This window comes from Ictidomys tridecemlineatus, chromosome 12 (assembly GCF_052094955.1).
Source record: "Ictidomys tridecemlineatus isolate mIctTri1 chromosome 12, mIctTri1.hap1, whole genome shotgun sequence".
Taxonomy (NCBI): domain Eukaryota; kingdom Metazoa; phylum Chordata; class Mammalia; order Rodentia; family Sciuridae; genus Ictidomys; species Ictidomys tridecemlineatus.
This window is the reverse complement of record NC_135488.1, coordinates 95,944,831-95,958,911: the sequence shown is the minus strand read 5'-3', so window position 1 is coordinate 95,958,911 and position 14,081 is coordinate 95,944,831.

The following is a 14,081-nucleotide window of genomic DNA, read 5'->3' as shown; positions in this document are numbered from 1 at the left end:
CAGCCTACATTTTGGGAGCAAATTTTTGCGGCACACACATCAGAGAGAGCAATAATCTCCAGGATACATAAAGAACTCAAAAAACTTAGCTCCAAAAAAGCAAACAACCCAATCAATAAAGAGGCTAAGGAGCTGAACAGACACTTCTCAGAAGAAGAAATACATTCGATCAACAATTATATGAAAAAATGTTCAACATCTGTGGTAATTAGAGAAATGCAAATCCAAACTACTCTAAGGGCACCTTATTTCTGTGCTGTGTCCACCTCACAACCTCTGCTTGAATGGAGGCTTCCAATGTTCTCATCCTGGAAATCATTCTTTTGAAAGACTCCAGTTTGGCAACAGCCCTCATAAAAAATCAGATATGTTCTGACCACTGCAAAGCCCAAGAGGACTTACCCTCTGGATCTGTAGTTTGCAGGGTCTATTGTTTTTTCCCCCCCAACATACTGCAAAGTAGAACATTTCCTGGGGTCTGAGCAGCGTTCCCATTGTCCATGATTTCTCAAACTTAACTGCTAGTGGCTCTGAGATTACATCTGTGAATTTCTTTTTTACTCTGCCCTGTAATTTGCCTGCAGCTAGGGGTTTGAAAAATAACTTTTGCTTAGTTTTTCCTTATCCCTTATCTTATTGTGGGCTCCCTTTTCCTCTTTTTATGGTCTCCTTTGCTGCACATTTAGGATTCCGATTATACTGTCCTTGCTGCAGAGGATGGAATTTAAGTGTTTGGTACTTGGGGCATTTCTCACCTGCTGACATAACACCCTCTTCTTGAGCCTGTTCTTCTCTTCCTTCTGCTTTCCTTCTCTCATTTTTCTTCTTTTGTTCTCTCCTCTCTCCCTCCCTCCTTCACTCCCTTCTGATCTCTCATACCCTATTCTCTTTTAACTGAACTTACTGTGAAGCACCTTGTTAATCTTCCTTGTTTCTTGGATTTTCCATTAGTGTGGCTTTAGCCTTCCAGAAAAACCTTCATTTTTTAAATTTGGTTTTGGGATATGTGTCCTTCATCATAGACTGTGAACATGTCCTTTGAAAATCAGGAGTTCATGAGAAAGTTCTCTGCGTGGCCACACTGGCTTATGAGTTTACTGATCCTTCTCCTTTTCACTGGGATTGTTCATGATTACATTGCCTTGGAATTCGTGTAAGGCTGCCTTTCCTTGCTCTTATGGACTCCCAGAAGACCTGGTCACATTCTCCCAAGGTCCCTATAATTTCTATATTGAAACCAGTTCTTTCTCATTGGTTAAAATTATATCCAGAATTCCAGTTTCTCTTTTTATCCAAGAGTTCATATTGTTAGCTAGGAATGTCAAAATTCTTTTTATAAGCGACTCTATCCATTTTTATAAGCTAAACTATTCGTTGGAGGTTAGCAAACTCTAACCTCTAACAGATAGCTAAGTCCTTTTCCCTGTCACTGCCTGCTTGGAGTTATATGGTCTCCTTCAGGAACCTAGTCCACCCCTGGACATCTTTGGCAAACCCTCACCCTAGAAAAACTCTGGTTTATGTCGCACCTGCAATTCTAGCCCGCTTCCACCTCCACTGAGTGACTCTATGTACTCATCCATTTTTCACATACAAGGATGCTTCTTCCTGTTTCTTTGTCTGCAGGAGTCCCCTCTCAGCTCCCCGAGAGTGCCACACTTCTTATGTTAATATCCCAGTTTTTTCCCTTGCATCTCATGCTTTGTGAATCAGTGTTGGATTTTGTTTTTTGGAGGTGGGGGTGGGGGACCAGGGACTGAACCCAGAGGTGCTTACCCACTGAGCCACATCCCCAGGCTTTTAAATTTTTGAGACAGTATTCTTGCTAAGTGCTCAGGGCTCACGAAGTTGCTGAGGCTGGCTTTCAACTTGTGATCCTCCTGCCTAAGCCTCCCAACCTGCTGGGAGTACAGGTGTGTGCCACTGTGCCCAGCTAGTGTCAGGTTTTTTAGTGTGTAAGGGGTTTTCCCTGATGAGTTTCTTTCAGTTTCAACCAAGAACCACGTTTGAGGTAATCCCCGAGGTTCTCATTCTTCTCATGTTTGACTATCATGTTCTCTTATCTTTGAGAAGACTGATTTATTAGTGTTCCATCCTCTAAAATGTCTTTATTTATTTTGCTAATAATCTTGTGTATGCAAAGGCCTTCCTCTTGGGCTTCATCTGCTCCTCTGCCAGCCTACAACCAAAGTAACTGGTGATCACCTCAGGGACAAATATAATGCCTCCAGCTCAAGATGGCAGGAAAAAGATTTGTAGATATCAGTTTGGCTGACAGTGTGATTTTGATTAAAAAAACCACACAACACATACCGACACAGGAAACCAACTATAGTACTAGCCGCCTGCAGATTGTAACGTGGCCCCCTTCGCAGTATAAAAAGAAGCTTCTGCTTTGTCCTTGGAGTAGAGAAAGTGGCTGTGAGTAGGTGAGAAGCAGGTCCTAGGGAGGAAGAGGGATTGGACTAGAGAAGGTGGGGTGTGGAGAGGGCGGAGGCCCGCAGGTTCCCCCTCCACCATCCTGTCCATCAGATGAACCTCATTGTCCCTCTGGCTCCCTCGGGGTCAGGAGGGAAGTCCTCTGCAGATGCTCTGACACGCCTCCCCTCTACCTGCCAGGGTTATCTCCCACCCATATGCATCCCATATCCTGCTCTTTCCACCTTGGTGGCCTTCCCAGGGACAAAACTGCTTCATCTGCAAGTTGCCCAGGCCTGTGTCCACTTCCCGGCCACTCCCACCCAGTCTCCTTTGCTCCTCATGAATCTCTCTGGCAGCCATGTTTGTCCCACCTTGCCTCATAACCTATACCTGAGGATGCAGAACTGGGGGGTGGCAGATGCTTTTTGAGGCTCATTAAAGGCCCATTTGAAGACAGTGTGATGTGGGGAGTCACAACTAGAGGCCACCCTGGGTGCTGATCCAAAAATTTCCACTTTTCCAACACTCATTTAATCATTCGGAGTCTCAGGGTCCCTGCATACAAAATATGGATAATAAACTTCAGTGTGCATACAGACAGCACACACACATACACACACACAAGCGCTTCCTGACACTCAATGTATGCTCAACAGATGTATCAATGTTTCCTCATCTATAAAAAGGATAAAACGGCATCTACTTTTTGAATTTATTTAGAGGGAAGATCAATGGGAAAAATGAAGATGATACATTGCATTCATATTTAACTGCTGTTGTGGGGGAGCTGTGTGGGGTTTTGAGGGTTGTTGGTTATGACGATTAACTTTGGAGTCAGATTAAGTTTGAGAGTGGTTCTGTCACTAAGGAACTGTGTGATGTGGGGCAAGATACTGTACCTTTCTAAGCCTCGTTTTCCCCAATGCTACAATAGGGCCAATTATAAACCCACACTATAGGATTGTCAGTGTGAACCAGCTGACCTGTGCCAAGTGTCCCATCCTTCCTTTGGTGAGGGCTTCAGAGTGGTTGTTACTGTTACTAGTGGTGTGGGTCATTTTATTCTTCCTGCCTCTCTCTCCAGCCCTGGATCAGGAAAGACTTTAGTTGCCTGGTGGGGCAGAGAGGAGGACAGTGAGCAGAAGAATCCAGGAGGCGAGAGAGGGAAGGGCAGAAAGGTCCAGGTGGAGAGGAAGTGGCTTAGTCGGGGTGGGGTGAGCTGACTGAATGGCTGATTCTTGTCTTAGGCCTCTGCCTCACGGTTCTGGGCTGCAGACATTTGCTCCAGGGCTGTTCCACCTGGATCGCATTGAGATTGTGCAGCCTTTGCCTTCACTCAATGTTTTTCTGTCCCCGTAACTATATAAATGTTCCATTTGTGATGTCATTGTTCTGCTTCAGATTTTCTTTCCTAAACTAAAAACTTGGGTTATCCAAAACATGCGCAACAATGGCTTGACTGTAACGCTTGTGTGATGAACTTTTTATTTCCTGTGGTTTACATTTCTTTTTCCTCTTGAGTCGCCTGCTTTCCGATTCTAGGTGGAGGCTCCAGAGGGCAGGGGTTGCATTGAAGAGGATGGAAAGATGCAGAGCATTACTTTTGTAAAAAAAAAAAAAAAAAAAAAAAAATTCCACTTTCTGGAGAGAACTGGTTAGCATAAGCTAAACAGAGGCAAATTTTACTTGTTTGGAAATATAATCATGATCCTTATTTTGGTCATTTAAAATTCTACAGAGAATAACCAGATTCTGCCAAAATCACTTTTTTGGGGGGGGGGGAAATCTATGGCATTAGCTGCTTATGGCAGTGACTTCTCCTGGAGCCGTTGAATTCACCTCCTACTTCTTGACTCTGCTGATAACTGCATGGGGGAGGGGGAGGATTCAAGAGAAGGGCAGAGTTTGACTCTGGCATTTTAAACAGAAAACAGACTGTATCTTGTTCAATGAGGAGATGAGTAGAGCATTAAATTATGTAGCGTGGTGAAGTGAAGGGGAGCGTTTTCAAAGCCCAGGGTGTGGGGTCAAGCCCCATTTCTCCTATTCACTTATTTTTACGAGGTGTGAATCTCAGTGTTCTTGACCATAAAATGAGAAGATAATGCCTAGATAGCAGGAGTGGCCGGGGCTTGGCAGACACTGTCGTGCAAGTGAGCCTCCTCTTGAGCTATTGGTATGTGTGGGGGAACATGGATGAGAATTTACCTTTTTCTGGCTGAAAGAATAAGAGGCCTTTCTGGCTGTCCTGGAATTAGGGGACCAGGAGAGTTGACAGGAAGACAGTGGAAGGGCAGGAGGGCATCTGTGTCCATGTCCTTGTCCCCATCCTGAGTAGAGGTTTCTGTGTCCCTCCTCCCAAGTCTGATAAAGTGGGGTTTGGAGTAGAGCACAGCCTTGGGGCCCAGGTGACAAAGTCTCTCCCGAAGATGGGGCAGAACCACTATTCCCTGATCCACCACAATCCTGCGACACCCAAGGGCTCACGGCCAACACTAGCAATAAAATGCTGCTGTCTAGTGGCTTGTGGGCCACCAATGGATAGTGACGAATACAGGAGACAGAACACCATGTGTGGACTTGTTCATGTCTAATCAGAGACACCTCCCAGGACACAGAGAAGGCCCGGGAGGGACTTTAGGTAATGGGGGGTGGGGAATCAAGGCTCTTGAGGGCCACCTACACTTTTAGGCCTATAGGTGGAGCCTGATCGTAATGGGACCTCGTGAGTCGGTGAGGCCTGGGGTCACTTAAAATACCTGTACCTTATAGGGTTTGCATGCGGCTTAAAATAGGGCAAGTCCACGGGAAAGTACTTTGCACATATTAAAGTGCTGTAGAAAAGTGAGGGATTGGTATAAAGGATAGGGCCTCCTGGAACCCAGTGAAACCTGCTGGTAGGGTATCCCAGATGTTGGAGGTAGCAGGTCTGTGGGAATAGAAATGCCTCCCAAGGAAACCTGAGAGATTTTACTGTGCCCTTGCTCTGCCTGTTTAGGTTTTGAAGACAAATAAGTCTCAGTCTTTGCTTTTCAGGAGCTCACAATCCAAAGAGGGCCTCTGTGTCCAGACTCCCACATTCTAAGGCCTGTGGATGTGAGAGACAGACCCCAGCCTGGCCAGATCCAGGTTGCAGGGAGATCCCTGGGTCCAAGCAGTCAAGGTAGGAGGAGCACCATTGCCCGCTGCAGCTACACCAGCAAGGCTGCAGCTACACCCCATCAGCAGGATGCAGGTGGCAGAGCAGAGTTTACAATCACTAAAGGGCCACCCACACACTTTTAGCTAAGATGATTCATCTTCTCAGCTTCAGACCCTCACTGTGGTTCCCTAACCTTTCTACAGAAAATCACCAGCTTCTGCCAAAGGTGGTTCATGAATACAATGAGCTGTCCAGCAAGTATTTATTGAGCAGCTCTTGGCAGGGTGATGTGTCATTCTTCAAGCTCATTACACACCGACTGGACATGCTGACTGTCCCCAGTGACCATCAGTTGGTTCAGGGATTCTTATATTCAATTGGAGCCCCCAGAGAAGTTTGTTAACAGGATGTCTCGAGTCAAGGATGCTTCAGAAGGGCCTCTGTCCTGAATAGGAACGCACTTCTGTCAGCCTTTCAGAGGGGAAAGAAGGTTCTGTGTTCCCTGTGATCACTAGCATGCAGAGACCTGTGGGACATCTCAGAGGAGGCCTTCAACCCAATTTCACAGGCATAGTGAACAAGTGCGAGGCCCCAGGCGTGCGTGGGCAGATCCAAAGGGGAAAGAGTTGCTGCTGTCAGGAGCTCATAGCTAGCTGCAGGGGTTAGCAGAGTACGGCTTGTGGATCCAATTTGGCTTACCACCTATTTTTGTAAATAATGCTTTATGGGAGTCCAGACAGACCCATTTGTTTATATGTTTCTTATGGCTGCTTAGCATTCACTCTAAGGGTAATCTTAAATAGCTGAGACTGTGTGGCCCACAAAATTTAAAATATTGACTCTACTGAAAAACTTTGTCAACCCCTGGTGTATGGAGAGAACAGTCAAGCCTGGTTAACTTTAATTGTTGTCTGAAACATTTTGAAGAGGCTCCATGGTGTTGGTGGTGGTGAGTGGGGTGATGGCTGGTGGCCACCCAGAGGCATTGATAATGATGGGAAGGCCAGCCCTTGACCTTATAGGTCCAGAAACTGGACTGTAAATTTAGCTGAGAGAGACCATCATGAACTATCTGACACCCAGATCACAATGATGTACAAGCTAGAAAGGCCTGAGCTGTGGGTTTGCCCTTTCAGGGACCGGCTTGATTTCTACGGGGTTTCCCATTGGACATCTGTGGCATGTACCCAAGTGTGGTTAGTTCCCTTAAGATTCTGGGATAAGCACAACAGCCAAGAAGCCTCCAAGATAGATCAGATCAAGGTGAGAGCCGAGGACAAAATGGCCCCATGCCTGGCTGGATGATACCACTCCAGTGCCTAGAACCTTACTACCTTCAGAATAAAGCTCAAGCCACCTTTTACACTCTGATCTACTTTCCTGTGTCTCTTCCTATAATCCTTCTGCATAGCCCCCACTCTGCTATCCTCTGACCTTCCATCTCTGACCCTAAGGACCCCACCAGGCATCTGGCTGGTCAGCCCTCCCCTTCATGCTGCCCAGGACTGCTCATGACCCCCAGCAGCACGGTCCTCTCTTGGAAAAGAGGGAAGTGCTAGAACCTCCTTCTTTGGAGCCCAACCCCAAGCTTTTGCAAAAGCAGCTTTTCTGAAGCCACATCCACAGCCTTTGCTGAGGGCCACAGCTGGGGCTGGCAAAGTTGTTGTTCCGTGAGCCTCGCAGGTGCTTGTTCTTTTCCATTACATGCTGTTTTTATGGGTTCTCTCTAGGAGGGAAACGGCGCCTCCCTTGGCTCAGATTCCCTAGGGCCACCTCGTTGTCTCCCTTGTCCACCCACCTGCACCTGCTAGCCGGGGGCTGCGCTCTAATGGAGGCTGGTCAAGATGCTATCAGACCCAGAGGAGAGGGACATTCATCCTGATTGAAGGTTTGGGAAAAGGGTTCTCATAAGAGGCGATGCCTGATATAGGCTCTGCGGTGGAGGAGGGAGGCAGTCACTGGGCAGAGTGATGGGGGTGTTGACCCACCAGCCAGAAGCCGGTGGGGCCCTAGGAGACAGGCACCGAGGGAAGCAGAATGGGGCTCTAGGGAAGTGAGGCGAAGTGGAAAGATCAGACTTGGAGGAGCCACGTCTGCAAGGAGCCTGGTGCGTTTGGGCTTAATTCTAAAGGCAATGGGAACATTAAAAGTGTTTTTTGTCAGGAGGGAAAATACTGAGTTCCAAGGCTTAGAAAATAAATCCAGCAATCAGGGGGAAGTGCAGATTCACACAAGGGAATTGCCAAACCCCCAGGGCATGGTTTGGCAATGGTCATGGCAAGAAGTGGATCAGGTGAGCCGTGGGAATGGAATAGAAAAGAGGGATGTGGTTCCTGAGAGATGGCAACACCAGGTAGGAAGCTGAGCTGCGGGAGAGTCAAGTGTCCTCTGAGCTTGTGTCTGGAACACTGAGGGCGTGGCACTGGTGTTAATTGAGTTGGAGCTCATAGGAACACTGACTGGGAAGAATAAGATGAGTTTGCTTTTGGACAAGTTGACTATGAAGTGCCTGCAGGTCCAGCTGAAAAGCAGTTGGAGGTGCAGATGAGAAATGAAAGATGAGGTAGTGTTGAAAAGTTGGGCTCATTTTCAAATGAGTGTTAGCTAAAGCAAAGGAAAAAAGGTCCATCCAGGAAACAAGTCCAGAATGACACACCAAGTAACTGAGAATGTCCTCATTTAAGGGTGAAGAGAAGAAGAGGATCCCACAAATGAGACCGAGGAACTGTTCATTTGTTCATTTATTCATTCAACAAACGTTTATTGGGCACCTTGTATGGACAGGTCCTGGCACTAAGGGTGCCCTGCCCCCCAGAACCTATAGTGCAGCCCTGGAGAGAGACCAGGAAAAGAGGGGAGTCAGCAGAACAGGACCTGATGGTGTTGACTGCAGGGGAGGCTTAGAAGTGGGGAGGAAGAACTGGGAAAGGGGGAGACAAATGGCAGAGGAGAGAGGACAAAGGCACAAAATGGCTCCTGTGTCTGACTCAGCCCTGAGTTCTGTCCCCTCACCCCAGAAGGGGGAGTGAATGCCCACCCAGTCAGGTGTACCTCCATCTCCGTAGCAACCTCTGAGTGTTGCACAGTTTTGAAACTTTAAATGAGAAAGTTACTGTACATCAAATAACCTACTAACTTAGGCTGGTGATTTTCCTGTCTCTTAGAACATCCTCTCAAAGGCTTCAGGTTTTCTTTTTCCAGAATTCATTTTTCACACATTTTTTTTCATTTATTGGGATTCTGGACCAAAATTCATATAAATGCATACAGTACTAAAGACATGAAATTATTCTGTTATCTGATTATAAAAGTACTCATTGTAAAAAAAAAAAAAAACAACTGAGAAAGTAGAAAATACAAAAATACAAATCACTGCCTTCCCATCACTGTTAGTATTCTGATATTTTCTCTCCTTGCTAGGCACATCTTGCTACATTAAATATATTTACTACTGTGTGTTTAGAATTTTGTATTTATTTTGTTTGCTAGTTATGGGCATTTCTTTACCTATGTCATTCAAATAGTTATAAAACCACTTCATGACATGTATGCTTCATGGTTTGACATTCTTCTATTTTAATGCAATTGTTCACTTTGATGCATATTTTTTTTGTCCCTGAATCTTAAAAATAGACCCATTCACACTTCAAAACTATCTTTGTATTCACTTTTCCTAGAATTTTTGTGTTTAATTTAACAATGTCTCATACATTTCAAAGGTATGATTAAAAGCATCTCGTCTTTTATCTCCAAAAGTAAGTTATTTTGAATTATTATCTGATTATCTTATAAACTCCATTATTAAGAAATTTTACTCAAACTTAAGTAGTGACAAATTGCATTTATTTTTGTACCCAGGCTTAGTGTTTCCTTAAATTCCACATGTATAATACTGATGGAACTCTTTTTTCTGAGTTTTAGATTTGTCTGAAATTATGAATTTCCAACTATTTCTTTTCTTGTTTCTCTCTTCACACTGAATTCTTTGACTTAGTTTTATTATGGTATATCATTTTTTATGAGTATTCAGTGGTTATACCAGAAAGCAATCAGGAAGTTATTTATTTATTTTGCTTGTTGGAAAAATTCATTTGCCTTCTGTAGTTTTTTCCATTGTTTCCAACATTTGGTGTACTTCTGTTTAAAGCATGTTTCTTGTAAGAAAAATATGGCTCAAATTTTTAAAAAATCATATTTTAACTGGTAAGTTTAACTCATTTTTATTTATTATGATCATTTATGTACTGTATTTACTTATTTTTTTGATACTTGTTTCATGCTATTTGTCCTATAGAGTTCTTATTCCATTTTTCCCTCTATATTTTAGAACTTATAGCTGCCAGCCTTTTTTAAAAATTTTTATTTTCTCAGCTTTATTGAGTTTATATTAACAATTAAAAAATGTATATGTTTAAGGTGTACAAAGCAATGCTTTGATGTAAAAATGCATTGTGAAATGAGTTAATCAAGCTAATTAACATATGCATCACACATATGGTAAGAGTATGTAAGAGCATGTAAGATCTATTAGCAAATTTCAAGTGTACAGTGTAATATTCGTAAGTTACCTTGCAAGATTCTTACAGTTACCATATTATATGTTAGGTCTCCAGAAATTGATATTAAAATAGGAAGTTTGTCCCCTTTGAACAATATATTCCCATTGTCCCCACACCCTGGCTCCTATTAACCACCTTTCTACTCTGTGAGTACAACATTCTAATTTCTCAGAGTTTGGCTGCCAGCTTTTTAATGGTTAAAGTTATTACTTAGCATTTTAACTCTTTTGCCTTTTATGGGATATTATTGTCCAGTATTTTATCTCTATTAAAAGTATCCTGTGAAAATATGTCATATTCAGAAGAGTATACAGTATGGAAATGTCTACCACAATGTGAGCTCTACCTTAGAAGCTCAGCTACTCCACCTTTAATTTAAAGAACTTCACAAGTTAGATACTATTATTAGTGTTACTCTTTATTTAATTTATCCACAAGGTTACTATTCTCTTTGACCACATGGTTATCATCTTTCTTGCATCTGACATCTTCTGAAGTCCTTTTCCTTAATTCTGAGGTATATATCCCTCAGTGAAGGTGTTCCTTCACTGAGGATCTGTTGATAATAGATTATCTTGGCTTTTATTCATATGAAAATATTCTGTTTCATCTTCACTATTAAAAGGTAACTTTTGCTAACTATGCAATTATAAATTACCAATTATTAGTGTCTCATTATTTTGAAGACATTATCATGTAATCTTTTTGATAAGAAGTTAGATATCAAGCAGGAAGCTGTCTTTTTCTTTAATTTAAGCCATTCCTTTTGTACTTTATGTTGTTCAGTTTTGCCTGGAGAATAGATGTGAATATTTTCTGGAATTTTTTTAGATTCATAGATATTATTGAATATTGTTTCAATCTAATTCTCTCTAGTCACTCTTCTAGAACTATGATCTGATGAATCTTAGAAGCTCTCAAACATCTCTGAACCTCTCTTTCATGATTTTCTCCTCTTTCTCTCTATATATAGGATATTCTAAGTAGTTTTTTATACACAGCTTTAAATTTATTAATAATATTTTTCTGTTCTAATCTGTTCATTAACTCATATTGTTGAATTTTTAAATTTCCACTATAAGCTGGTCATGGTGGCGCAAACCTGTAATCCTAGCAACTTGGGAGGCTGAGGCAGGAGGATCATAAGTTGATGCCAATCTGTGCAACTTAGTGAGACCCTATCTGAAAATAAAAAATTAAAACAATATATGTCAAAATTAAAAAATTTAAAAACATATAACATATATATATATAGGGCCTGGGGACTTAGCTCAGTGGCTCAGTGGTAAAGTCCTCCTGGGGGTTCTATCCCCAGTACCAAAAAAAAAAAAATTCACTATATATTTCATTTCCAAAACTTAAGGATCTTCCTTAATATTTATGACAGTATTTTGTTCTTTGACTTTGTTTTAAATTATTTAAATATTGGAAACATACTTAGTTTATATATTATAGCCTGTTGGTCAAATTTGTCACACTTCCTCTTTTTAAAATATAGTTTGGGTAAGGAGGAAGATGGTGGCGAAGGGAGTGCATCACCCCAGTGCGCCGCATCACTGAGCGGGAGAAAGACAAGGTGAAATGGTGGAAGGCTATCTTGTTGGGAATTTTCAGTGAAATTGAGGTGCTCCAGAATCTAGTGGATGGATTTCCATCGCGTGAGGTTCGGCTGTGGGAGCTCGGTCACAGCTGGAGTCTGCGGCACTCACTGGGAAGCGGCCAGGTGCCGGAGCGGGGGTGCAGCGATGCGGATTCTGGGGGTCCCCACCAGTGGTACAATGGCTGTGCTTAGTGCTGAGTTCTGGCTTTGAGACAGAGGAGAGAAGCGGTCCAGTTTGGTTCCCGACACCGGTCGGACCACGGAGGAGGACAGCAGCTGCCATCTTGGAGAGATGATGTAATCATCCCTGTTTTCTACTGATCTCGGCTCATTCAGCTACGGAACAGGTGATTTCAGGCTGGTATTTGCCTGCCTCTCGCAGACAGATCGCTCAGGCTCAGGGCTGGAGAACCTGTGGAGAATACTCCTGGGGGCTCGTTCCTGGCAAGGCGTGCGCCGGGCTCTGAGCGGCCGGATTCTGGTTCCCGGGGCTGCCTTGACCCAGGGCTGGGGAACCTGCGGAGACTGCGAGTGGAGGTTAGCTCCAAGTGGAGCGTGCGCTGAGCTCGGGGTGGCTGGGTTCTGACTCCCGGAACAGTTTTGGCCCGGGGCTGGGGAGCCGGCGGGGACTGCGTCTTTGAACCTGCGCCCAGCGGAGCGTGCACCGAGTTCAGAGAGCTTGGAACGGCCGGGCTCTGGCTCTCGGAGCTGCTTTGGCCTGGGGCTGGGGAACCCACGGGGGTCACTCCTTGGAGCCAGCTCCCAGCGGAGCGTGCGTCAGGATCAGAGAGGCTGGGTTCTGGCTCCCGAAACTGCTTTGGCCCAGGGCTGGGGAACCTGCGGTGACTGCTTCTCGGTCCGGGTCCTGCTGGGTGCTGTGGGGGCCGGGGGGGGGGCACAGAGTGGAGCTGCCGCCTGCGCCCAGAGCAGGCCAAGTGACCCGCTGGGGTGGTATCACGACACCCCAACTGCAGCTGGGGCCGAAGAGAGTAGCCGCCCATGCCTAGAATAGGACCAGCGACCCCACGGCGCAGTAGTCAAGTAACCCCATTTGGAGTAGGGGCTGTGCAGAGCCACCGTCTGAGCCTGCAAGGTAGGCAGACCTGCGACCCACTGGCAGGACAGGCCTGGTAGCCTGCCAGCGTGGGGGACACATAGCACCGAGGCAGTCACGTCACACTGGTTGGAGTGGGGGTGGAGCAGGGCCGCCGCCCGTGTCCGGAGGGGGCTCAGCGACCCGTTGGAGAGGTAGTCAGGTACCCCCATTGGGAGTGGGGACTGTGCAGAACTGCTGCCCGAGCCCGCAGGGTGGGCAGACCTGCGACCCACCGGCGGAACAGGCCTAGAGACCTGCCAGCGTGGTAGACATGTCACACCAATTGGAGTGGGGACCGAGCAGAGCCGCTGCCCACATCTGGATCAGGACCAACGACCCGAGGGTGTGGTAGTTACGTCACCACAATTGGAGTGGGGGCAGAGCAGGGGTGGCAGACCTGCGACCGACCAGCGTGGTAGACAGACCACCCTAATTAGAGGAGGAGCACAGCCACTACCCGCCCTGCAAGGGAGACTTCCCAACTATACAAGAGCAATATAAATAAATAGGGGGTAAATTTCAACAACACAACAGTTTCACCAAGCAGAAAGAAACGCGAGCAGTAAGAAAAGACAAGGAAAGAAAGGACCACAAGCAATGCAGGTCAACTCAACTTTAGAAGAGGTAATAGCTGCAACAGATGGAATGTCAGATAAAGAGTTCAGGATATACATGCTTCAGATGATCTGGAGTCTCAAGGAAGACATGAGACAGCAAAATCAGACAATGAAAGATCACATTGACAAGGAACTACATAAACAAATCCAGGAAGTAAAAGATCAATTTCACAGGGAGATAGAGGTAATAAAAAACAAACAAATAGAAATCCTAGAAATGCAAGAAGCAATAAACCAACTTAAAAACTCAATTGAGAATACTACCAGCAGAGTAGATCACTTAGAAGATAGAACATCAGACAATGAAGACAAAGTATTTCAACTTGAAAAGAACATAGACAGCTCAGCAAGTCTGCTAAGAAACCATGAGCAGAACATCCAAGAATTATGGGATAATATTAAAAGACCAAACTTAAGAGTCATTGGGATACAAGAAGGCACAGAGCTCCAAACCAAAGGAATAAACAATCTATTCAGTGAAATAATACGAGAAAACTTCCCAGACTTGAAGAATGAGACAGAATCCCAAATCCTAGAAGACTACAGGAAGCCGAATGTGCAAAATCATAAGAGATCCACACCTAGACACATTATAATGAAGATGTCCAACATACAGAATAAGGAGAGAATTTTAAAAGCTACAAGA